This window comes from Polistes dominula, unplaced genomic scaffold, assembly GCF_049000335.1.
Source record: "Polistes dominula isolate Pdom_NZ unplaced genomic scaffold, Pdom_raw_medaka contig_22, whole genome shotgun sequence".
In the NCBI taxonomy this organism is placed as follows: Eukaryota; Metazoa; Arthropoda; class Insecta; order Hymenoptera; family Vespidae; genus Polistes; species Polistes dominula.
Genome location: NW_028300966.1, coordinates 4,460,001 through 4,487,355, shown reverse-complemented (window position 1 = coordinate 4,487,355; position 27,355 = coordinate 4,460,001). Strand labels below are relative to the sequence as shown.

At 29.4% G+C, this 27,355-nt stretch overlaps 1 protein-coding gene across 3 annotated transcripts in view; it reads left to right on the top strand.

The window, feature by feature from the left end:
• Positions 1-27,355, top strand: part of LOC149032468 (uncharacterized) — a 155,619-nt gene that overhangs the window by 13,149 nt on the left and 115,115 nt on the right. The gene's annotated exons all lie outside the window — the stretch shown is intronic.

The window sequence follows — 27,355 nt, the reverse complement described above, 5'->3', positions numbered from 1 at the left end:
AGATCATCGAGTATAGTAATGAAAAACTAAAACATAAAAAACCATTACATATTTGGCAAGCCTCAAGGGCAAGGGGGGGGGGGGGTAGAGAAGGAAAAGGATTGGAAGATGAAGAGAACATATATACAATATTTACATTATTTACAACTATAGCTAAAGAACACAGTGTCTAAGGCACATTCTGTAAAATTATTATAGATAAAAGGTTCTTCGTCAAGCGGTATTGATGCGGTCTATATATTTTCTCTTCAATGAATTTCTTCCACAAATAAAATGATCTAATGCGAAATAAGATGGCCTCGAGTTAACTTTCCATAATTAAATTGAAATTAATTTATACTGCATATATATATATATATATACGTGTGTGTATAGAGTATATTTGCAATATTAGAAGACGTTCACTTAAAAGAAACTTTCTTGTCCCCAATTTTTTTTTCCTTAACCTTGATCGTGATCTCTTTTAAGTGTATGTAAATGTTACTTTGATTTTTTGCTAAAGAAAAGAAAAAGATTATATTATATGTAGGTTAGAAAATCATATTTATAATATATAAGGAAATATTTTCATACTTTTCGTTTTATTTCACGTGAACTTCTTATCCAATAACGTTCAAGGTTCTTTATTAGCCGAAAAAAAGTATCAACAAATAATAAGCTTGGTAATACGTTTGAAAGGAAATTTTCGCAATATATAATATGCCGAAGTGAAATCAATCGTAATCGAGAGATTCTCAAGTGAAAGTAAAGATGTACGGTGCCATAAAGAAGCAAATAAAATGGGAAAGGTATTAATAAAAAAAAGTATTATCGATACTTGCTTTTAAATTGATTTGGCACGCGGTAGAAAGGTCATTGTCATTTTTCTTGAAAGCCTATGAATATAGAAATTTGTAATATTCAATTATTTATTTATAATTAAAATAATTAATAATTATTTATAACTATTCTTTTTTTTTATAAAATAGGACAGTGAATTGTAAAATTTGAAGTTGTAATAAAAAATAAACTTTTAGTTTTGAAATAAGCAAGACTTAACCCTCAAGACTTTTTCAACCCATCCAAGTGTATGTTTACAAATAAAAATTTATAATATAATACATATTTATCTTTTTTTATGTCAATAAATAAAGAGTTATGTGTATAATTCATAAATTAAGAAAAATAAGCTATTAGCGTCATCTTGACTCAGCAGTTTGTCCTATTTCACGCTAGGTGTCTTGTATTGTATAGTATATACTTATTCCTCCTGTTCTCCTGATACCAAGGAAAACGCAAGTCCAGAGAGAGTTCTCGTCTCGTTTTCTCTTTCTTGCTCAAGAAAAAGAATTTATAAAAACATGTCCGTCCGTATTTTTAATAGTCATTGTTTTCGTTTTATGTGCAAAAAAATGCATTAGAAGTATTTGATTTTTCATTAGGTTTTACCTAATTTTAGCAGAAACTAAAAAATTCACAAAATGACAATTAAATTGTTTAAATATAGTACTGTTTCACTATTCGAACGAATGTTATTAAAAAAAAAAAAAACTTAAAATAAAAAGTTAAAATAAAAAAATAAATAACTAAAATTAATAATTATTATTTATTATATATTATTATAATATATTATTTTATTATATATTTTATTATTATATTATATTATATTTATTATATTATATTATATATTTATTATATTTTATTATATATTATTAATCATTATTATTATTAACAATTGTATTATAATACCTAATAGAAAGGAGATAATAAACAGAAAAAAAGTAAATTTCAGTATTTGGAAAATAAAAAAACATGTAATAAACATAAGGTTGAAGTGGAGTATTCTTCTTGAATCTTTTCGAATAGTGGCTATCGTTGACATATTTCTTTTTTATGTTATGTTATTAAATGTATATATACATTATTAGATAGTGAGAAGGATGATAAAATAAAAAAAGAAGAGAAAAAAGAGAAAAAGAGAGAGAGAGAGAGAGGAAAGTAGTCACCAACGAAGAGACAGAAGATGAAAGAATCCCGTCGTATTCTTGATTTTATCCGAATCTCGATTGATAGTGTTCGATAAGCGAATGCGAACTCTTCGAGTGTGATAAGAAAGCGTGCATTATCTGGGTTGCACATTCGCGGCTTATAACAGTGTCGTCGAACCGTGAGGACGTATGTAATGTAAGATAACGAAAAGATCTTTATAATTTTGCAATATTTCTTTTCTTTTTTTCTTAATTTTTTAATTCCTAAATTATCGTTAATTAGGTTCATGTAAATTTGATTTTTATTCCATCCAATTGATTTGAATATCGATTCGATCGATATAGGTAATAAATATACGAGGTTGGATTGAAAAATCTTGACTCTATTCTTCTCCTAAATGTTTTGAAACTGCATCAAAATGTTAAGATAAGGTTTGACTGAAAAAAAAAAGAAAATTATTTCTATTTTAGCCTGAATATTTTTTAATTCACCCATGCTTATTTATTAATGCATATAAAAAAATGTGGTATAATAAATAACGCATAATATATCGGAAAAAAGTAATGTATATCAATATAGAAGCGATAATAAAAAAAATTAAAAAAGTAAACAGAAAACAAGTTACTTACATTTAATTTATTTTTAACGATCGAATCGACGTTGAGAGCAAAATTGAGATTTCATTTCATTTCATATACGGTTTATTATTTTATATTGATATCTCTTATATTTGGATAAAAATAACTTTTTATTTCAATACTCGTGTGTAAGTAAGTATAATAAATAAGTATATGTGCATGAGGGAAATACATACGCATATGGTAAAGTATACGATGAAAACTTACGAATATTATCACGTCGATATCAAATTGTCGATCTCTTTTGGAATAATTTCTTGCATTATCTAAGGTAAAGATTTGTTTTTCAAACAGTGTCTCTCAACCTTATCGCGTTTATAACAATAAGATTCGCTAATATTAAACTCAATTTCTATCTAACATAATAAGCATATACATGTGTGCAGTAAAAACTTCAAGTATTCGAATTAATAGGAAGACATAATTGTACTCAAATGAAGGAATTTTCGTACAGTAGAACACCCACACTCAGAGATACAAGAATACAAGAATCATAATTGCGATTCTTGTATTAAAAAAAAACAAAAAGATATAATAATAATTTTAAAAAATACGACGAGGAAAAAATATAATAAGACGCTTGTAATATAAATAATAATAAATGTATTATTTGCTAATAATACAATAAGAAAGATATAATATTATGGAAAGGATGGTATTATTTGTTTAGATAATAGATGATACGAGTAGGAATGTTTATATACAGTTCAGAAGAATCGAATGTTTCGATAGTGGAGTATGCAAATAGTAAGGGATTAGATTGAAAAGTTTTGAGTAACGATAAAGCCTGTACTTTTTTTTCTAAATAAAGGTGAATTATGCTGAATAAAATCGTTTAAAACTTTTACACCTGTCTACGTAGAACGTTCATATATTGGATTGTCTTATGCTGAAGGTTGCACTGTATTAGATTGACCAAATGTTCCTATAAGAAATCTATTATAAAATCTGTGAAATTTTGCAGTTCTTCATTGTTAATTATTTTTCTTTAAATTGTACAAATGAAAATCTAGAAAATTTTTTACACGTAATATATAATTAATAAACCTAATTTTTTCCAATGTTTTCACTTTCATCAAGATGAATTCACCATAAGATAACTTTTGTCACTGTTCTTTGGAGGACGAATAAAAAAAAAATGATAGAGAATAGATACCAAAGAAGCCATATCCATGCATTATCCGTGTTTACCTAGAAACTAGAAAAAGCAAACTGCTTCCCCCTTTTTCCGATATATCGGAGTAAGAGATAGCAACGACCGGTAGGAAAGTTATATATTCACTATTATATACGTAAAAAGAGAAAAGAAAATGAAGTACATAGAAACTACATTGAACGAGTTCACAAAAATTGAAAAAATTTATAAATCCTCAAAATGTAGAGTTTTGCTGCGTATATTGTGTATTTAACATAATAATATAAGTGTGTGGCCACATAAATAGTTTTAAAATTTATTACTCATTTTCAACAATTTGTAAGCTACTTCCTTTTTTAAATTAAACGAAAATAAAAGCTTGAGAACAAATCTAGCATATTTTAGAATTTTTTAATCTACCTTAAATATTTAATAATTTATAAAAATATAAAGTAAACTTTATAAAGTAAATATTATAATTAAAATAATAATATTAATAATAATAATAATAATAATAATAATAATAATAATAATAATATATAATTAAAACAATTTAATTTAATATTATTTATTATTTTTGAAAAATTATTATTATTATATTGTTTATATTGTTATACATAAATGTATATGAGAAAAAATTTGAGATGGAGAGTAAAATAAAATATTGTTTAAAAATAAAAATAAATAAATTAATCGAAAGTTGTGTCAAAGAAGAAGAGGAGAAAGAAGAAATGGATGAATAATAATGCTGTTGGAAAGCAATGATGACCCGTTGACCCGGCCATATCTTACAAGGGCAGGACCATTTACGAGAGGCTCATGTCAGATTTTTTTCAAACTTTTGCACACTTGTAATAATCCATGAGAATATACATTGTACTTTTATTTTTTTTAAATTCAAATCACTAATTGTTTGCGAAAAAAATGCGGATAGAAATTTCGTACAAATTTGTATTCATAATGGTTGGAGATTTGGATTTTTTAAAAAGTATAATGTGTTTATTCTTATGGAATATTACAAGTGTGCATGTGTAAAATTTGAAAAATATTTGATTCAAGCCTCTCGTAAATGGTCCTCCCCTTGTTAGGTACACTGCAACTTCATGGTATTTTTCGCCGTCTAGTTCCGTCGAATCAATAATCTGCCTCCGAGAAATTTCAAAGTTTTTAAAGTGCGACCCGATGCGTTGCACGTTATATTCATCCTGTTTTATCGACCGACCTGATATAAACGATTTCCACTTTATCCTCTTTAACTCTTTATTTTAACTCTTTAACTACTCTATATTTCAAGATCGTTCAAAAATGTATTTCTTCCGGGATAATCGAACTCTCCTTCTTAACTTTGAATTAAGTTTTTCCTTTCCTTTTATTTAACTCTTATTTATTCTTATCTGTATATTTTTATTTTACGAAAATGCGGAATTTTGCATTTTAAATTGTGGTTGTTTGTTTGAAATTATGAAAAAATATGGAAGCTTTAGAAATTATTCAAATCAGCATTTTTGTGTACTCGAAGCAGTTTTACAACGAGATGAGTCAAAAGTAACGCGTTAATTTAAAATATTACTTATTCTTCTTTTGTTGTTGTTGTTGTTGTTGTTGTTGTTGTTTAGAGTAAGTTTTGTTTAGTAAAAGTAAATTTATTTTAGCTTAAAAAGTTTTGAAAAGAAAAAGTTGTAAGTATATTTAAAAGAAAAAGATCCGTTTTAATTGTTACACAAATTTCTTGACCTATTTATTAGAAATCTTTGATCAATTCATCTTGGAAAATAATGAGAGAAAAATATAAAATTTGGTCAAAAAGTTTGTCAGACAATATCAATTTTTTGATAACAAACATTTCTCTCTTCTTATCTTATCACAGTGATATATACATATATTTATTTTTTTAGCCTTTATTTTCTGTTCATTCGTTCGTTGATTTCTACCAAATAATAAAAAATCAATTCACCGTGAAATAGAAATATTTTATATCATGTACTATTTTGTTTATTTATTAGCAACATAATTACGAGAAACAATGATATCAATCGTTCTGAAACGATTAATAAAAGCGTGCTATTTTCAATGAAAACAGATTTCTCGCATTGTTTTAGATGACTCGATCGATCATTTTCAATCATTGAGAAGAGAGTTATTTTTCGCGAATTACTTACGAACTACTTTTACTACAGTAAAACTGATTTCACAGTTATACTTTGTATTCATTCTTTCTCTCTTTGTTTATATTTTTAAAAGGTAAATGTGCATTAATTATTACTATATATTTTTTGTCTAATATGATACATAATGCAGACACAAAAACTCATTCAATATCTTTTTTTTTAATTCATGTTTATTTCGTCGTATTTAATTTTCAAACCAAATTTTATCGTTAATCGTATTATAATAAAAATTGTCAGCCAAAAATTATTTATTATTATATTTAAAATTTTTCCGAAAAATATTTCACGAAAAAGAGTATATTTTGACCAATGAATGGTTTAATTATCATCCTTTTTCTTTTTTTCTTTTTCTTCTCTTGTTTCTATCTCTATCTATATTTTTTGGATTACATTAGATTGAATAAAAGCGTTGGTATTTATTAGAAATTCCGACGTCCAAAGCATACGACGAAATTGGGCCACGTTCCTATTCCCCTTTTCATGTTTTCCCTCTTCCCTCTCGTCTCCCTCCGCCCCCACTCTTTTCTCATCCTCGTGTTCTCTTTCTCTTATCCAAACGCTGACGTAATCGCGTCATGCATCGTCTGGTGCATCTTACTGATCCAATGTTTTCCGAGCGATTAGTAACTCGAGGTCGTGTTTTAAAGCGTATTTTAACTTTGGTCCCCGTGTTGTCCTCTATCCCTTTTTCTTTTTCTTCTTTTTCTTTTTCTCTTTCTCCTGCTACACTTCGTTTCATAGTCGGCACAAAGTCACATAGATAAGAAAGAGAAAGAAAAAGAGGAAGTTTGATTAGATCTCGAGCAAATGTTTCGACGAGTATTTTTCTCTTCTTCTTCATTTCTTTTTGTTTCTTTTTTCTTCCGGAATAGTAGCACCTTCAATTGAATCGAAATTTAAACCGAGAGAATTTTTTCTTAAATAACATGGCACCTTTTCGATCGACGTTACTATTCTCGTACTAGTTTCAATCTTTTTTTTCTTTCTTTTTTTTTCTTTTAATATCTCTTTTCATTCGTCTATTTCCATCATCTTGTTTTGAACTGTAACCCTACTTTTTGAAGAAAGTATTGTTGTTGGTACGTACCTGGTCCACCATTTTGAAATTCTAAAATCTGCTCAAAAGCTGTTTAACATGACACTTTCAAACCGAGGTATCGTATCGTATCGCGTTAAAAAGTCTACGTTTGTTGTGATCTTTTATCAAGATTAAGATATTCGTTAAAATTAAGACAATCCGTAGAGAGTACATACTTACTCGTCTACTATAACTGCTGTACTTTCTATCTTGATTATAGGGTAAAATGTGTACTCATATTTGTAATAAAATGTGTCCAATTGAATAAAATGATTCAAATAATGTCTTTTGAAAACAAAAATAAAATAAAATAAAATAAAAACAAGAAAAAAGAATAAGAACAAACAAAAAAGAAAAGTAAAGAAAAGTTAAAAAAGAGAAAAAAAATAGTTACAGATAAGACATTGACCAAGCAGGTGTTAAATGTTCAAAAGAGAAAGTAGATTATCAAGTTATATCTTCCTTTTCGATTCGTGTTAAAACTTGATAACGATTGTCGTCTCGTTCGGTTTACCAGTCGATAAAGTATTTATCTACTACAAACTGTTGGCCATAAAGTAATGGAAAACAAGTATTATTTATTCTCCTTCATCAAGCATTTCAGAGATCGATCTTGAAGGTATTTAACCACCGGTACACCATCAGACCTTTACATACATATGTCTGTAGTATAGCACGTATACTCTTACCATTCGTTACTAACACACATACAAAACTTTCTCTCATTTGATGCATTTAACATGAGATACCGTTAACCAACGTATTCGGGTGACCGTCCAGATACTCTCGTTCAAACCGTATGAACTTGCCCACACGCGAACGAAACACAAGCTATAGTTTTACCTGAGTTTTATAACTGTGCAATTGCTAAATCGATAACTATACGTTAATTTTTTATAATAATGTTCGTTGGTCTTAGTTCGTTTCAGGCTAAGAAAACTAAGATATTTTTTTGTTGTTGATTGTAATACTGGATCGGCCAAACGTTTTTTATTGCCAAGTTAGAAAAAGTTCTTATGTTAGTTAGATGATTTTAAAATTCAATTACACTTTTTTTGGACTTATTTTCTCGTTCAGTTTATAGATTAAGTTTCTTAACCAATACTTGTAGTCTTACGATACAGTAATTTAACAAATCAGTCTGAAAAAGTCTGTTGACCTACTCTTTGGTATAAGACTCTCCTAATAAATCCTGTTAAGATTCAAGATACATTATTCTTGATGAAGATATAACCTATCATTGATCGAAGAGATACATAACATTTTTGAAATGAAATGGTCTTCAGTTAAGTTAACTCGACGGGATGATACTATTCATCTTACTGAATACATCGTAACAATAAGATTTCATTTCACTGGTTGAGATAAAGCAAGAACGGATCAAGATAATCATTTGTTATTGCACACCTCTTTATTAAATTCCACCGAGTAAAACTATGCGATGTTCATAAACCGTACTTTTACATTGATCGATGAAGACACTGAAATCTTAATCGTAATTATCCTGTTTCCATAATCAAAAATACCGTATGTTCAGTAAACTTCGTGGAAAAAATAATCGAGATTATTTTTTATTTCACTCTTCTTACTATTACACTATATTTATCTAAAATAATTGAGAGAAGTTTAGAGATTATAAAGTCGTTGAAAGATGATCACCACTGCCAGGAGACCCTACTGGCAATAAAGGTCAATAACTATTTGTCCGCCAAGCTGCTTACGTAAGTGTCGGGTAAGGTGCCAGGTATTTCTGACTGATTGCCCCTCACACTATCTGGGGTCATTACATTAACAAACTGTTGCAAATTAACCTCGCTCGAATTGTCCGTCTCACAGTATTGAAATTTCTCTTTATAGTTTTTTTTTATGCAACAAACACGAAAAGATAATTTTACATTTGGCTACATTCATTTTATTATTTTTTATTATTCTTATTTAGTTCGCAAATTTTTATGAAACATTTTCAAATATCGCGTGACAGTTGATATGCACGTGATTATGAAACTTCAATCTTTTCAAGATGGCGCCTACGGTTATGACCGAAGAAGGAAATATCGTATTTACGATCACGTTTTCCATTCGCTGTTTGCTGTGCTGTCTCACCTTCGCACTGTGTGATCTTACAAGCGTAGTAAGAGCAGCGTCACGCGTTCTAGAGTTAAATATCATTAACCCACTAACACGTTTGCGTGGAAGACCGTAGTCAATGTGGTCTCTTGGAACACGGCTACTGTACTATGTACATCGTATTTACTTACATATACATATATGCATATATATATATCCATGCACGAGTATGATTCAATGAGATGAAAGACATAACTTGAAATAGAAATTGTCGTCAATTTTGTTTTATCTTTTTTTTTATTTAATTAAATAAAAAAAAATCAAAGAAAATTTTTATTCGAAGAATAAATTTAAAGTATCTTCTTCAAAGTTTCTTATGGTCGCTAATCGTCCGCGCGAGCAATTTTTATCTTATTGTGAACGGAATTATCTCTGATGCCGAGTTGACTATATACATCGTGGTCACGTGACAATGGTTTGTAATCGAGATATTCTATTACGTTGAAACGTAGAAAGTCTCTGCCGTGCGAACCGTCGCACTTTCAAAGTTTCTATCGTCAAATATGAACGCTGAGTTGCAAGTATGTAGGCAATTAAATTCGGGTCTGTAAATTTTCATCTTATCGATATTCGAGGTTGTTATCAGAAAACTTATTTGTATTATAAAATGTATTCAAGTCTATATTTAATAATTATGATATTGACTTCAATAAGAAAATGAAAATGTATTACAAATTTTTCAATCTTTTTTGTACTCACACACGCATGAAAATATTCTTAACAAATATAATATTTGTTGAGTATAAATTTGATATTAATTTTTAATTTTCTTTTCTCTCACTTATACATACATTTATTGTTCAAATATAAAATAATTATTTTATATAAATTTGGCAAGATTTAGTTTTCATTGAATTTTTCCTTACTTTTAGTCCTTTACTTGAACGTTAATTTTGATCTTGACTGCAAAAGAAAGTAAATTCAAATTGGTTTACGTGAGTATTAGTGTAAGGTTAGAATTGACCCCTTTGGAAGGACAGAATAATCGAGATTCCTTTCCGTACGATGATATAGAAAGTCGCTATTAAATCATTTGCGTTAAGTGCTAGCGTGTTGCAGTTTGCGCAATAAGAATTGCACGTCGCCGAGTCGGTTTTCACCTTTGCGGCTGTTTGTCGTGTTGCAAGGGGGATCCATCGCCAATCAGTGTCATTTCTCTTTCCTTCCTCCTCTTAGTTCATTTCTTCTTGTCGATGAAAAAGAAAACTTCCTCATTAGATAAAATACTATCAATCATACCGCAATTATTTTCGTAAACTCGACGAACTTTTCGTTTGTTCGAAAACGAACAGACATTGTAGTTACTTAATATACTTCAAACACAACTGATTTCATTTTGTAAGCATTTGTAGAAAAAAATCATATAAAGAGCATTTATTAATGATTAAAAATAACAAAAATGTGATTAACGTAGTTAGAAAGTAGTACCAAAATGGCGTCACTTAACCGAGAAGCTATATAAACGCGAGAAGAATATTGGACCGTTCGAATTTAACCGCTAAACTTTGGACCAATCAGCGAACGATCAGGATTGAAGAAACAACCAACGCAACGACAACGACATCAACGGAACAAGACGAAACGAAAGTTGGCGCAGTCGATGCACACAGCCAGTGCAATCGTCGGTAGACGAAGTAACTTTGCATGACGTCACCTTGGCCAACGTATCATTTTTAGCCCACATATACACAGCAGCACAGTCACAACAGCAGAGAAAAAGGGAGACATGTTTTTGTGTTAGTTTCCCATTAGGATGATGGCGCTCGTATAGATTTTGGTGCAAGTGACCGACTCTCTCTGTTTTTCTCTTTTCTTTAAGTTATATAGAAGAAATATATATATATATATGTACATATATTAGATTGATTAATAAATAATGTTGGAATGTTTATATTTAAATAAGTATTTTATTTATTTCAAATTTTTTTAGTATTTCATACGCAATTAAAAAATAGGTACTACTGTAACTTTTTGAATTGTACTATAGTATTAGTTTTTTTGTTTCGTTTTTTTTTTTTTATTAAAAACAGAACTTGATAAACTATAAGAAATATTATTAATTATATTCATAATATTTTATGTTTGATAAATATATTCGTTAATATTATATAATTAAATAAATAACAGTAATGATTTATTAAAAATTTCAAAATATTGTCCAACCAAATATATATTAACGAAATGACCATAAATGGAAGGGAAAGGGAATAAATCTTTCTCTCTCTTTCTTAATCACGAATCAGAAAGAGAAAAGAGAGAGAGAGAGAGAGAGAGAGAGAGATAATGGTGGGAGAATAAACATTTTTGCAATAGATAGTACACAATTCACGCTCGAACCCGTGTGGGTGCTTTCCCTTGGCACTACTGACCGAGCAGAAAACGTCGCGTTCCATTGGCTGAGCATGTTCGAGTCTTGAGAGAAACTGTGAGAAAGAAAGAGTGAGAAGGAAATAGTGATATAGGAAGAAGAAGAATAAGAAGAAGAAGAAGAAGAAATAGAAGAAGAAGAAGAAGAAGAAGAAGTCTACCTCTTCGTCGAGAGGATGGCACTCCGCTGCTTTAAGACCAATTCACAGGGAAGTTCAAGAGAGATGGAAGAGAGTACATATACACATATAAGTATGTGTGTGTATGTGTATAATGCTGATATATGTAAACTAAAGAGACGAAGAGTCTGCTTTTGCTTGAAAGATCAAAGTCAGTTAATGAAAAAAAAAAAAAAATAAAAAAAAAAGATGGAAGTTGCATCGAACTTCTATGAAAAACAATAAGACAATGTTACAAATATTAATGACACTGAAAGAAATATAGAGAAGTAAGAGAGAGATAGTTGATGAATCGTAAAGTTTAGTAGTAAAAGGGTGGCTGAAGATTCAAAGAATAGTGTAGTAGGGTAGGGGTGTAGGTGAGGTTAGCGGACAAGTGGAAGCACGCAGAGAACAGCCGGGAATGTGTATGTCCAGCATACAGAGAAGGACAAACGGAGGACAATAGCTTAGGATGCATTTTTATTGTAGAACGTTTGGTGAATCTCTAATAGGATACATGGGAGTGGTTTCTCCTCTATGTTACTGCCGTTTGATACGGCTTTTAAAAGGAAGAAAGAAAGAGAGAAAGAATACCCAAGCGTATATATGTATATTACATATATTTACATACTTATTTCCTTACTTATATGTGACTTTCTTTTTTTCTTTTTTTGCGAGCAGCTTTCTCTTTGGTTGCGTCGTTTTATTCAATGGCAGCCATTGATTAACCCATTTGGATACAACGTCCCTTAATTTTCTCACCAATAAGATAAGATAAGATTTTTATTTGTTTGTTATTTTTTTTCTTTTTTCATTATTATTACTACATTTGCGAATAATTATTTCTCTTTTTCTCTCTTCAATGTGCCATCCGTCATTCTTTTGCATCAATGGTAACCATTGATTAATTTCTACGTAAGTTGAAAATATTCATTTTGTTTTTTAGTATTTAATCTTCATTTTCTCATACGCCAATTTTTGTAATCATTAGCAATCATAACTAATTACATTTTCCGATTATTCAAAAAGAAATACAATATTTATTTCAAATATAATTCTATCGTCTTCCCGTCCGCCATTTTTATTTTCCACGCTCACGACACACAACGTCCTTCTTATTTTACTTCTTCTTCTCTTTATTTCTACCCACAGTACGAATATCCTTTCGGATTATCTTTCTTTTTCTCTTCCGCCACGTGGAGTGAAGTCCCCTCCTTGAAGTCTCACTACTACCATTTCAATTCTCTCACGAGTTCGTCCAAGTTAATTCGGGGAGCATATTGTGTGCTTGTGTATATGTATATGTATATGTATGTGTATGTGCGTTGTGTGTTTGGTATTCACGTGCATATGCATACTTGCATGTATACATCCATGTATACACACATACATACGTGCGTGCCTGCTGCGTGCATGCGTGCGTGCGTGCAAGCACGGCCTGCTGGGAGTTGCATAACGCAATTGCAGGCGGCTGCCACTAAAATGTTCCTATTAGTTTATGCCGTCGGGAAAAAGAAGCGTTTACCGACCTCCGTCGGTAATATCGCGTCACTCTTATGTTCCCACATATATTGCATATTTATATATATGTGTATGTGTTTTTGCGTGTCGCGTGTATTATATGCAGTTATCCAGACATATATTAATACATATGCACTTATGTCTAATATAGGAATTCACGCATAAGCTACTTATAAACACTTATACGTGAACTTGCAAAAAAAACCTTATTTGTGTATTATAATTTTGCACAAATATGTATATATATATATATATATATATATATATATATATACACACACATACACACGTATATATATTTGTGTTTTCCTAAATGGGAAGAGTATGAGAGAGATTGGTGGTGCAATTTGTGAAGAGTTGCTTCGCTCGAATTTCTTGAAACTGGACTCTCTTCTCCTCCACCTCCTTTTTCCTTCTCTTTCTATTCGTAATATTCAAAGCACACCATGTATGCATCTAAATACTATCTATGTAACTTATACTTACACAGTCTAATGTCTCTCACGCGACGAATACTACGTATCTCCTTTTTTTTTTTTCCCACTTCCACCTTCTCTTCTTCATCCACCTCATCGTGGTCGCTGTCGTTGTGTTGTCGTCCTTCAGGGAAACCGACGTCTGGAGTGCTGCATAATTCTCTCTCTCTCTCTCTCTTTCTTTTTGTATTTATTTTTCTTTTTCCTTTTTTTTCTCTCGTTTCTTTCATGACTCGACGATATCATTTTATACTTTTTTTCACGTATTCACTACGCATGTTGCGTATTTTACATTACTTGCAATTAAAATAGGTATCTTCTTGAAGTTAGATTTATTACGGTGGCACGAATGACTCCGGTAATTTTTAATTAAATACTTATATCCCTATCGATTCACAATTTCGTTAAATCTTTTCTGTAATACTTTTATTGAATATTTTTTTTTTAAAAGAAGAATTTTCTATACATATATTTGATGTGTATTATTTAATTATAAAGAAGTATTCGAATTGTAAGACTTATTTTGTTACATTTGTTCAAATCTCACGAATGAGTGATATATTCGGTCGTCCCGAAAAATTTCTTGCTTTTTCTTGGTGATAAGTTGCACAATATTATAGACGTAATATCTTTTATTTTGTTATTTTATTAAATAATATCGATTCTATTCTGTATTACCTTTTCCTATATTGTATATTACTCAACATAAAAATATTGTGCGCCTAGGATTACTAAAATAAAAAAAAAATTAAAAAAAAAAAAAACTTTTAGGATAACTTAAAATATTTGTTTGTATTGCACTGCATTTTGATTGATCTAATTTACGTTGGGAAGGTTTTTTGATATTTGGATAAGAAATTTTGTATAACAGGTTTATGTTATCAATTAAATAAAAAAATATAAAAAACATATAATAATATATATATTAAATAAAAAAGTATTTGAATTGTAGGTTAGTGAATGGTAAAGTTGTCAAGTTAGTCAAGGAAGGGACGATTAACGGTACGATGATGGATAATGTATGCAGTTTGAAAATAAACTGACCTATACCAATGGCGATGTTACCACTTCCGTCGAATGACCCTTTCGCTCCTTGATAAATATTTACGCGAGTTCTCTGTCTCCCCCACTCGTTCACACATTAATATATACGTTTATATATATGGTTCTATATTGGCAAATAAAATATCATATATTTATCGTCATATGAGATCTTGCGAAAGGTAGAAAAACAATATGGCGAGATTATAGAAAAATAAAAAGAAAATGGCGTAATAGAAAACGCCATTTTAGTTATTCCCAAGCTATTTACTCTTTTCTTTGTCTTTTTTTTCTTTTTTATATTTTTACGTCATACTCTACGTGATTATCATCAAAAAAAAAAAAAAAGAGAAGTGAAAGTTTTTTTTGTCGATCGATTCGAATCCTCTTAACCTTTCGAGCTAAGAAAAACTAAAGCAATATAAACGTTTCTCTTTGAAAATTGAGACAGGTGTGTACGTGTGTGTTTGTGTGAAGAACATTTAATTCGATAAAATCGATATAATCTATAATTGCGTACATAATTACAAATAATATATGGAATTGGTTAATAAATAATATAGACATTTTCAATATTTCATATGCTAATAAATAAAAATAATAATTCGTATTGAAAATATCGTTATTGGTTAATTCGATACTATATTATCGGTATTTTTATTAATTATTGGTTAATTCTCAATATATTATACTATCAATTTTATCGAATAGAATCATTCGTATTCGAACGATGAAAAGACAAGCGTAATTCAGCGGATCGTACGAGAAGAGTTAGATAATCGACTAACGGTAAATATGTGAACGTTGAAAAAGAGAAAGAGAGAGAAAAAGAGAGAGAGAGAGCTATGAGAAAAAAGAATTAATTATTTATTATATAATAATAAATTTATTTATATAGATATACATGTATATATGTATATTTATAAAACTATATATATATATAGGTATATTAGGGTGGGTCAAAAAAATCAATTATTTTTTTTTTTACAAGTGCCACGAAAAAATGGGTTGCTAGACACCTTAAAAATATTCTCACCAAATATGAGCGCTTAATTTTAATAGGAAGATCCTCCGCATCACAGTTTTTTATTTTTTTCTCAGTCCAATAGCATAAAATTTATACCTCATTATTTATTGATTGTACAGAAAAATATTCTAGACGAATTTTGTAGGAAATTTAATGCTCTACAAAAAAGGTATCTTATATTTTTTTCGTAAACCTCACCATTTGAATGATATTGAAGATTTAAATTTGATGATTTTAAGACAAATTTCATTTTTGTTTATGACTTTTATAACTCTACAATAAATGACTATTAAAAAATGAGCAATACAAATTTTTGTAGGAAATTAACTGCTCTATAAGAATGGTGTCTTATGTTTTGACAATTAAATTAAGCGTTCAAAAGATATTCAGCATCAAACTAACAATATATATATATACACATTTCTTTATTAAATATTATAATAATCTTATGTATAATTTTATAAGAAATTAATAATAAGGGATTCTTTTTTTTTCTTTGAAAAACAATAGGATTTATTTAAATATTGCTTTTATATCTAAAGGGGTGGGTTAGGATTTTGGATTGGGGAGCACAAATACTTTATTTTTACTTAAATAAAAACAAATAATTAAATAAATACTTAATCAAAGTAGATAATTTTTTGTAATAGAAGGTTAGGGGGGGTTTGTAAAGAAATAGATAAATAAATGATTAAGCTTCTTGGGACGTATTTAAAAGCTTGCTTGGCAATTTAATCGAGTATGGTTGTTTTATGTTTATGATTTTGAAAAATTGGAACTTGCCTATTTTTTCATTTCTTTTAATTTGTAAGACTCAGTTGTAAAATAATATTTATGATATAAAAATATACATGTACAGATATGGTGTAAAAAATGATGGTAAAAAATATGAAAAGTCTGTACTACCGATTGAGAAAAAAAGAGAGAAAATATTAAATATTATACGTAAGTTTTCTTTTTAATGTCTTACATCAAAGTTACTATATACATATATATAAAAGTATTTACTTACTAATATACTCAACATTGCGATGAGAAATACAAGACTTTAGTTACGGACTAAAAAAAGTTGAAATCGCTTTTTTCTACGTCGCGGTTTTAGTTCGAACTCATCAAGAACATTCATTAGAATTGTTGTATTTCACTTGCAAAGCGTATGAATGAGAGCATCGTTGGCCGACTTAACGTCCCGACCTTGGTTAATAACGTTGCATTCTTACGGAATTCTTACTTTTTATCGTTTACGGTGTCTTGTTTTTTTTTTTTTAATGCTATCAAAGATATATTTAAATATATTTTCTACGAATATAGGGCAACGCCATTTTGATATTTTTTCTTTTCCTTTCATTCTTTTTTGTTTGATATTTATTAATAATTATTATTTAATAGATAAGAAAGTTGATTGGTATCTTTCTCTTTTTCTTTTTCTTATTCTTATTCTTATTCTTATTCTTCTATTTATTAGCTATTAAGAGAGTTCATTTTTGAAAGGGTCCATTAACATACGATGCAAACTGTCCATTCGCTTTGTCGATTTCAGTGGCACAGGGACTACTATTGCAGTAGCAGATATAGCAGCTGGTATAGCAAGCGGAAGCGTCGATTATGCTTCGACATGGGACGGACATGCGGCGTTTGCATTATGCATCAGCTGCTATTCATTATCGCACCCCGAAGAAGCGCCAGAGCTTTTATTTTATTCCTTTATTTTTCTTGGTATATGAGTCTCTTCGAAGTAGCACGTGTCTGTCTCTCACTGTTCCTATCCTTCTATTTCTATCTATCAATTCATCTTTCGTTTTTTACCTTTTTCTTTTCTTTTCTTTTCTTTTCTTTCTTTCTTTCTTTCTTTATCAAAAAAATATCAAATGTATAATAAAAACATAACTAATAATTAAAAATTTTCTACCATCGCCTTTTTAATTTATCAAATTTGTATTGTTCTAATATTACGTTTATTTTATTATTATTCAATTCAAATCAATGTTTATGCAATACATTATTACAATACAAATATAACTATCATAACGTATATCGAATAATAAGAATAACCTTTACATTTTATCATATTTTATTGTTAAGTAATTAATTAATTTAAACAAGAAAATAAGAAAGAAAAGAGATATAACAAAAATTGAAAATTCAAAATATATGTAAACTTTGCACGATTATTCCTTAAACATTAATAATAACAGTAGTAAAATAATGGTCGAATAAAACGTGATCGAATCGAGTTGATATAGGTATATCAAAATTCTTTTTCGGATCTTACAAACAACTAATGATATCTCTTCTTGCGCTAAAACATCGTCAATCGGTTTTTACGTAATACGCTGTATAAAATAACTAACTACTCGTCGAGTGAAAGAAACCGATTACCGTGATGACGTTGACAGAAACAGTCGGTCAGACACTCATGCGGATACTATCTACCTCGAAACCGGTGTTTTACGTAACCAAAAGAGGAAAGGAGGTGGGTTTATAGGCTTTCAAGAGTCTCCTTCGATAGAGACACGGAACATCGTTTTTTTTCTTCTTTTTTTTTTTTTCTTTAATTTCATCGACATTTACTCGCTCCGAAATGAAAGTGAGAATCTCACCGTCCCTTTCTTTCATTCGACATTTTGAGAAAATGCAATCTAATCTATTTACATACGTATACATTTAACGAATGAAATATGTATATATTTGATTATGCAGATATGTATTTTTTTTTAAAAAGTAAACAGGTTCCATGACGTCTTATCATCAAATTTATTTACGGGTAAACAAAATATCAGATTAAAGTAAAAACTATTGCAAAAATTTGCCACCATGGTTGATAGTATATTTTTTTTTTGAGAAAGGGGGGTTGATAAACCTTAATCTCCTCTTAAATGCTCGAACAATGCTTTACGTACGTAGTTAGTATTCTCTAAAAAAAAAAAAAATAAAAATAAAAATAATAATAAATAGCAATGTCATGGCATTGAATTTTTATCAATATTCTTGAAATATTTAACAGATAAATTTCGTGTATATCGATTCTTACGGTATCTGTTAAAGATATGCATGCACCAAGATAAACGGTATATTGTGTTCTTTTTGTAACACGTTTCTCTCTCTCCCTCTCTCTCTTTCTTTTAATCTCGATGTGTCGACAAGGAAGCCTTTATTTTCGAGCGAGGACGCGTGTGAAACGTTTGATTGTCACGCCACGTAAATAATATGCCCTGCACAAACGTCTTGGTTAACAAATCAATCTATTTCGAGTACTGGCTGAAGAAAGAAGGACAGATTTATACTTATTTCAAATAAACGTTGTGTTCTATTCTCTAATATCGAGCTAATGAAATTGTTTTACGTAATTACTTTCAATATTTTTTCTATCTTTTCTTTTCTATTATATCAAATATTTAACCATTTTTAATCAGAAGGTAGAAAAAAATAATAACAGTCCTTCTATAACACACGATATATTTATCATAAAATTTTCGTATACCATTACAATCCTCGTGCATCACGAATTTCATCATTTTTGATTTGTATTACTACCACTAAACGAGTTAACTGTGTTATTAGAGGGTTGTGTTTATCATTCTTTTCAACCAGTTAGCTATGATTGACGAGTATACTTGTCATGTTGAAAAAGTAGACCATTTGCTATGTAACCAATTAGCTGTTGTGATCTCTTTGAAAAGAGCGTACCGAAATTGTGTCACCAAAATGTAACGATAATGCAAAATATTTTCATTACACCATGACGAATGTACTCATCAGTCACACAGCTATTGGTTAAGATATTTATCTTGTATTCTTTAGTTAATCATTTATAAAACTAATATTTTATTGTCTGTTGGTGTATGTAAAAATTTGATGTGTAACAAAATTAACTTTATTATTGATTTCCAAAAGTTTCTATCGAATCATGCTTACCTATTGTTGTTTCAGAAAAAAAAAATTAAATTTTATATAGGAAACTTTAGCAAAAACTTTACAGAAATATTTTTAAAAATTGTTTAAACTATGTATGAAAAGAAATATATATATATATATATATATATATATATATATATATATATATATATATATATATAATTAATATATAAAATATATATATTTTTTTATAATAATATATATTATATATTATATATTATATAAAACATAATAAAATATATAAAATATAAATATAATAATAAAATATATGTATTTTTTTTTAATGCTAATACTATATAAAACAATAACTGCAATATAACTTATCAAATTGTTTGACGAATCAAAAGAATAATATAACAAAAATTGCACATATGTTTTCGTCGATTAATAAGAGACATATAATCGAGTTCGCACAGCGGTTTAAATTAGTATTGTATAATATTCTCGATTGTGCGAACAAGGCGACACATTATCTCACTCGATCCCATACTCGTAACGTTCGAGCAGAACAACACAACAACCATAACCTCGCACACTAGTGCGAAAGAAGGAAGGAACGGCATACGTTCGTGCATACGTATTCTCCATCAGACAAGGTCGTTCATAAGTAGCTCAAGTTCAACTAATAGTATTGTATTACCTATATACTCACGGCCCTCTCTTTCTCTTCTTTCTCTTTCTCTTTCTTTCTCTGTTTTCACATCCTCTTGCCCCTTGCCCTCGATTCCTCTCCCCTCTCCACCCTTATTCTCTTCTTCCACGCTATATCTTGGCATGGGCTCCCGACCCTTCTCTCATTCTTTACCCCATTTACCTCCTCCCCACCCCTCCCCCTCCGCCCCTCTTTATTTATCTCTTTATCTCTCTCTTTATCTCTTTCTTGCTTCGCATGTCTCGATAATGACGGTAATCGTAGCTTAATTGTGGCCGTTGTTCGTACTTCCCCCCTTCTCTCCTAACCAACACCGTGATTATCGTTGACCTCATCGATTACCCCCCTTTGTATTTACCCCTCGTTGAAACCTTATATTTCACGTAGCCCATCTTTTTCTCGTTTTTTTGTTTTTGTTTTTCTTTTACGTTTTTGTTTGTTTTCTTTTCTAATTTTGTAGAAAACAAATTTCAGGGATGGGTGACGAGATGTTTTCCTTAAAATCGTTTGTAAAATCGTCGTGTCTAATTATATCGTATATCAGTGTCAAATTAAACGAACACATGTTTAGACGGAGCCAAAAAAAAAAAAAAGAAAAAAGACAAAATAGATGGCAGGTCAAAACAAAAAAAAAAAGAAAAGAAAGAAGAAAAAAAAACAAGCAAAGAAAAAATCTTTTGTACCCCACATGAATGGGTTCAAATTGTATGTGGGGAGCAATGATTTTTCGTACTCGTGCAAAATACACGACAATAAATGGGTGATCTTGATTGATCTCTATCAAAAAAAAAAGATCAATAGGAATGTTTCAATTAGAAATTTTTGGGGAGGAAGAGAGGAAAAAAGAAAGAGAAAAAAATAGAAAAGTTACTGGTCTCGTAGATGATGTTCTTTGAAGCATACGTTGATTTTGACTTTTGGAAAGCATTCAGGTAAGAATCGGCACATGTTGGCGCCAATAATCGACTACTACATACAGTAAGAGGCGGCTTGTGTACAAGGACAAAAGGGGGAGAAAGAAAGAGAGAAAAGAAAAAAATATATATATATGACTTGATGATAGAAAAAGAAGATAGAAAAAGAGAGTGAGGACTCTCAAAGAGAATGCGGGTATGAACGCGCGTGTGCACTTCTAGGATTCAACATCTGTCCGGAAGTGCGTAGCTCTTTTTTTGTCTTTTTTTTCCCCACCACTTCTCCTCTTCCATATCCTTTTCATCTCCATTTACAAGCGTATATAGAAGGAAGAATGAAAGAAAGAAAGAGTGAGAGAGAGAAAGAAAAAGACTATGCTGTAATATTCCTGTTTGAGTTATTCCAACGAGAAAAAGAACGATAGGGAGGTTTAAAGATTGTGTAAATATACTTTTGCGTGGCTCTATAATCCGTTGGAATCCAATAAAGATACGATCCTTTTTCCTTACTTTTTTTTTTCTGCATCTTTCTTCTTTTTTTGTAAACTTAACGATCGTGAAACGTTGACTATAATCAATCGTGGCGTTTGATTGTAATTTTTTACGCCCCGTAATCCCTTTTTTCTTTTTTTTTTTCAAATTATATTCTTTTAATAATAATTTATTTCATCTATTAATTGTTAACCAGTTAACTGTGGCGCTCCGTTTTGAAAGTACGCACCGCTGTGCGTCGCACAAATCAACCGATGACGAGTACATTCGTCAAACGCAGAGTAAGTGTCACTGGGGAGTCCTATACAACTCTTTTCACGATTTTTCAAGTATTTGCGATAATCTTACAAGAAAATACATTAAACAAAAGTTGATCTGTTTTTGATTGACTGTACATTGCAATAAAAAAAAATTAAATAAAATTTTTTTTTTATGTTTTTTAAGGCCTTCTTTATTTTTTTAAATTGCACCCTATATTTTTGACTTTACAGTATTATAAACCGTATTAATACGAATTCAACGAACTAGTACTATTCCAAAACAGACATTTAAATTTTTTACTTTATACGTATTATTCTTGTGTTTTTCGTTAATTATAATAATATATGTAACATAAATAAAGAAATATTAGTAATAAAATTGGCTATTTTATAAAATATACCTATTTTTTTGATGCAACATTTTTTCATGTGTTTTGATGAACTTAACTCAATAAATTTATTTATTTTCGAATATAACGGCTTATAAAATGTTCTACCATCCGATACCTACACTAATGTTTATTAATATCTATGAATTTTAGTGAGACCGTCAAAATTCCCGGATTGAGAGATTTAAACAAATTCGTTATGCGAACTAATACGCTGTTTCTGTCGGTACATGCAGTGATGCATAAGTTCATCTCAAATTTTTCATATTTTTTATTTGCTTTTTTTTTTATCTCGGCCTGGTTTCAAAATATTCTAAAAATCTTGAATTTTAAGAATATATTTCGTTTTTCACAAAAACAACAATGTAAATAGCTAATGGTCACTACTTCATACGCATGACGAATATACTCGTCATGAAACAAAATCTTGCTACTTCTTCATGACGAGTACACTCATCAAACACAGTTAATTGGTTAATTATAATAAAGTTTAGAATTGAATGTATTCTAAGATTATTGTATTGTCAAATTAATGCAACATGTATTATACCATAAATATTGTAATAAGTGTCAATTATGTTAAAATCATTATTTTTAATCTAATAAAATATAATTATTATATAAAAATATAAGATACCTTTTTTGTAGAGCATTAAATTTCCTACAAAATTCTTCCAGAACATTTTTCTGTACAATCAATTAATGATGAGGTATGAATTTTATTCTATTGGACTGAGAAAAAAATAAAAAACTGTGATGCGGAGGATCTTCCTATTAAAATTAAGAGCTCATATTTGGTGAGAATTTTTTTAAGATGTCTCGCAACCCATTTTTCCGTAGCACTTGTAAAAAAAAAAAAATAATTGATTTTTTTGACCCACCCTAATATATATATATATTTAATTAATGAAAGAGCAGTGAATAATAATAATAATAATAATAATAATAATAATAATAATAATAATAATAATAATAATAATAATAATAATAATAATAATCGTTTATTTTAATTAATCTTATACCTACGAAGATGATACAACATTGTTGTGATAAATAATAAAAATACTTTACTACGTTATTCTTGAATTTTTTGTTTGTTATTCCTATAAGAAAATATTCATATCGTCGAAATTACGATAAGCATTAAACTAAGAACGATAATATAAAAAAAAAAAAACAAATAAAAATTAAAAAACAACCAATGTATATATGTACTTAGGGTATCGTATAAATATCCTGATTTAGGTCTCGTAGTCTTAGGAATCGTGCTTGAACATTTGTACTATCGCGGTAAGAATCTTCAGCAATAATTTCGAGTCTATTCCCGCATCCGGATTTATCCACGTTCGTTTGTGCCCGGCCGTACCGAGTGTTGGAAAGAGAAAGAAAGAAAGAGAAAGAGATCCGATCTAGAATCGCGTGTAAGAAAAGAGGAAAGACAACTAACTGGTGGTTTTGATGGTGGTTGTTGTGGTGGTTGTGGTGGTGCGCGAAATCAAAAGATATCGTAAGAATAATGCTCAAAAGGCAACGAGATACGTGGTGATAGGCGTCGATTTAAATTTTCTTTCTTTTTCTTTGTCTCTCTCTCTCTCTCTTTCCCTTACTGCAAAGAGTTTATCTGCCAGTGGGTCTCGAGCGCTGATAATTCGATAAAATTGATTATTTATATTACACGTGGCTCGCACACCATGTTAAACGCTCATATAAAATGTAATCTCCATTTTTTACCTTTAATATTTTTATTTTTTTTTAGTCGTACTTTTTTCCTTTTTTCCATTTTGTTGTTGTTGTTAGAAAGTATACATCAGTGAAAGATAGAATTATAAGTTATGCATAATAAAAAGATACTGTAATTTATATTGAATTAAAATCATCTCGTTGTATTGTACAAAATTTAGAATAATAATTAAAATATTTTAAAGTATTACATTTATCTTATCTAATAATTATATACATTGATATGAAATTAATAGTAAAATAAAAATAAGAGATACGAAGAAAAAAAATATGTGTAATTTTATGCAGATTTGTAAAATTCGTTCGTCTCGCTGAAAAATCTTGTACAACCTATTTACCCATCAATGATAAAGCATAGTTACGCATGCGCGTATCCTTTCAGGTTCACCCTCATCTATTCTCTTACAAACACTAGTAACACAACAGTTATCGTAATCAGCCTACCATCCTACTACACTATAGTAGTAGTATAGAAGATGTGAGGGTTGGCAAAGTTCCGTTGTATGTTAACACGGTACAGTAATATAAGGGGCGTAAAGATGAGAGGGTGAAATTAAAAATACCGTGAAACCCTCTCTCCCTTGAGTTGTTGACGTTACTGTTTGTAGGTATACACTTGTTCTTTCTATCCTTCTTTCCAATACATACGAAAAAGAAAGAAGGAGAGAGAGTGAAAGAGAGCAAACCAAAGTGTTCAGGTCTGTCGAGCACGAAAAAGGGCCGTCTTCTACAACGAATAAACCTATACATATGCCTAAGGTTTAGATATTACACTAAGATTACGTTTAGTATTAGTTGTACGCTCGTATTCTCTCTCTCTCTCTCTCTCTCTCTCTCTCTCTCTCTCGTCTATTCTGTCCTTGCTAAACTATTCGAAGCCAAGTTAAAATCAAATGTTGTTATCTTGAAACTTTATACTAGTTCAGGTTATTTGTTGAACATCAGTGTAACGATCTAGATTGGATTCACGAGTCCGTTTCTCTCAATCTATAACTAAATGAATTTCAACATACGTTGTTTCTAATATCATTTCAATTGTCTATTTTAATTGATTGTTTTAACATCCTGTCAAAATTAAGCCGTATCGGTCGTCAGGTTTTATATCAATGATTCTCACTAATATAAGACAGTATTATAATTTAATCCTTAATAGCACAAAATATTGAAAAATATTGAATACATGTGTATTTAATATTAAAAAGAGATTCACAATGTCTTTTTAATATTCAATATATATGTATTCAATATTTTTCAATATTTTGTGCTACTATGGGTAATATATATATATTATAATTAATTATATTATAATATTATTATTAAATTATAATATATTATATATAATAATATTATTATATATTATTATTAATATATTAATAATATATTAATAATATTATTATTATAAAATAAATTATTATATATAATATATTATAATTTAATAATAATTTAAATAACTTATTATTTATTAGAAATTATTTATTTTTTTTTTAGTTTATAAAGGAGTACTACAAATATATGATATTATTAATTGATTATTAATAATATATTTTTATTTGTAAGTCATTTTCCATGTGACTTACGACCGATAAGGGTTAATATAAAGATTTGTAGAGAAATTTAATAATTGAAATAAAATACTATATATATATATATATATTTTTTTTTTAATTTCATTTAAAAGAAATGACAGTTAGGTTTCTTTTGATAAGACTTTCAGTCAATTAGTTTCTTTCTGAGTACTCGGAAAAGGACAATGAACAATATCGAGAGACACCTTAATGGAGTCCTACTACGTATGTGACATGACTCAAGAGCAAGCATAAAAGAACTCAGCTCGTTAACTAAGAAAAAGGAGAAGAAAAAGGAAGAAAAAGAAAAGAAAAAAAGAAAACGCGCGAAAAGAAGAAAACATTTCTATTGGACACAAGGAGTCGTCGGCTTCTCGAAATTCAGACTCTAACGAGACGACTGTGCTTCTCTTTGTAGGTCGATTGGCTTAGATGAAGAATAGTACTATACATATTTCTTATATTACTTGACGAAAATGCGCTTATCGTGTTTTCTCGGAAGGTATCATGCTGTGGGGTAATAAAATAAAAGTAAAAAAATAGTGGAAACCACCCGTTGCTTTTAGACGTTATCAAAGGTCCTTCAAAGATTATTGGTAGAAGATTTTCTTTCTCGTAAACAAAATATATATCTATTATACAGGGTGGGTCACCACATTTTACCATTTAGATTTACGTTATTATTATTACGCGTAGCAGACAATGTTTCACATGGAGTTGAATGGCTTTAAAAGGGGTTCATACTGATTGTACTTTTTTTTTTATAGGTGGACGTGTAAAGGACATATGAAGGTCATTAATGTTTTTTTAAACGGAATCATATATTTTTTATTGCATCATCTGATGCTCTTTCATATTATTTATAAAAAAGTATTAACCTATTTATGTAAAAAAATTATTACTTTAGGAGATATTTTAATTTTTATGTCTATTTACAAAAAAGGTTCAATGTGGACCATTTGCACCAGAACATTTTCTGAATCGAGAAATTAATGACTCATTAATGTTTCTTAATGTATCTTATGTTATTTTCTTGCATTCATTGACGATACGATCCCTCATATCAGCCATTGTAGTTGGAGGCTCAGCGTAAACTTTATTTTTTAAGTAGCCCCATAAGAAAAAGTCGAGGGGGCGTTAGATCTGGTGATTTAGCCGGAAAATGAATGGGCCCACCCCGTCCTATCCAACGATTTGGGAAGTGTTAGCCACAGTTACGATAAATCCATCTGTTAGCTCTTGCGAAATCGAAAGACAAGCTGGAATTAGCCGTAAAAACATTTTACGTATACTGAGAAAGCACAAATACCATTCATAACATGTATCCAAGGTTCAAGAACTGACCGCAAATGACTGTTATAATGCACCATTTACTTTGAAAGTGGTGTAAATCCATTTAAAAGAAAGAGATGTCACGTATAATTTATTCTTAATTTAGTGTAAACTTTTTATTCTTAGTTAGTATTTAATTTCTTAAAAAATGCCAATGATTTATACAATTTAAAATTGGAATTAAAAATAAAAGAAATTACGTAACTATTGATTACGAAAATGGTGTAAGTCTAATTTCCATAGAAAAAAATGAAAACGAAAATAGAAATAAGATTTTCTTTATACACAAATGGATTATTATGATATTATTATAAAACAATATAAACAACATAATAAATTTATTTTACATGAAATGAAACGATAGAATTTGGTTTCAATAAAACCTTTTA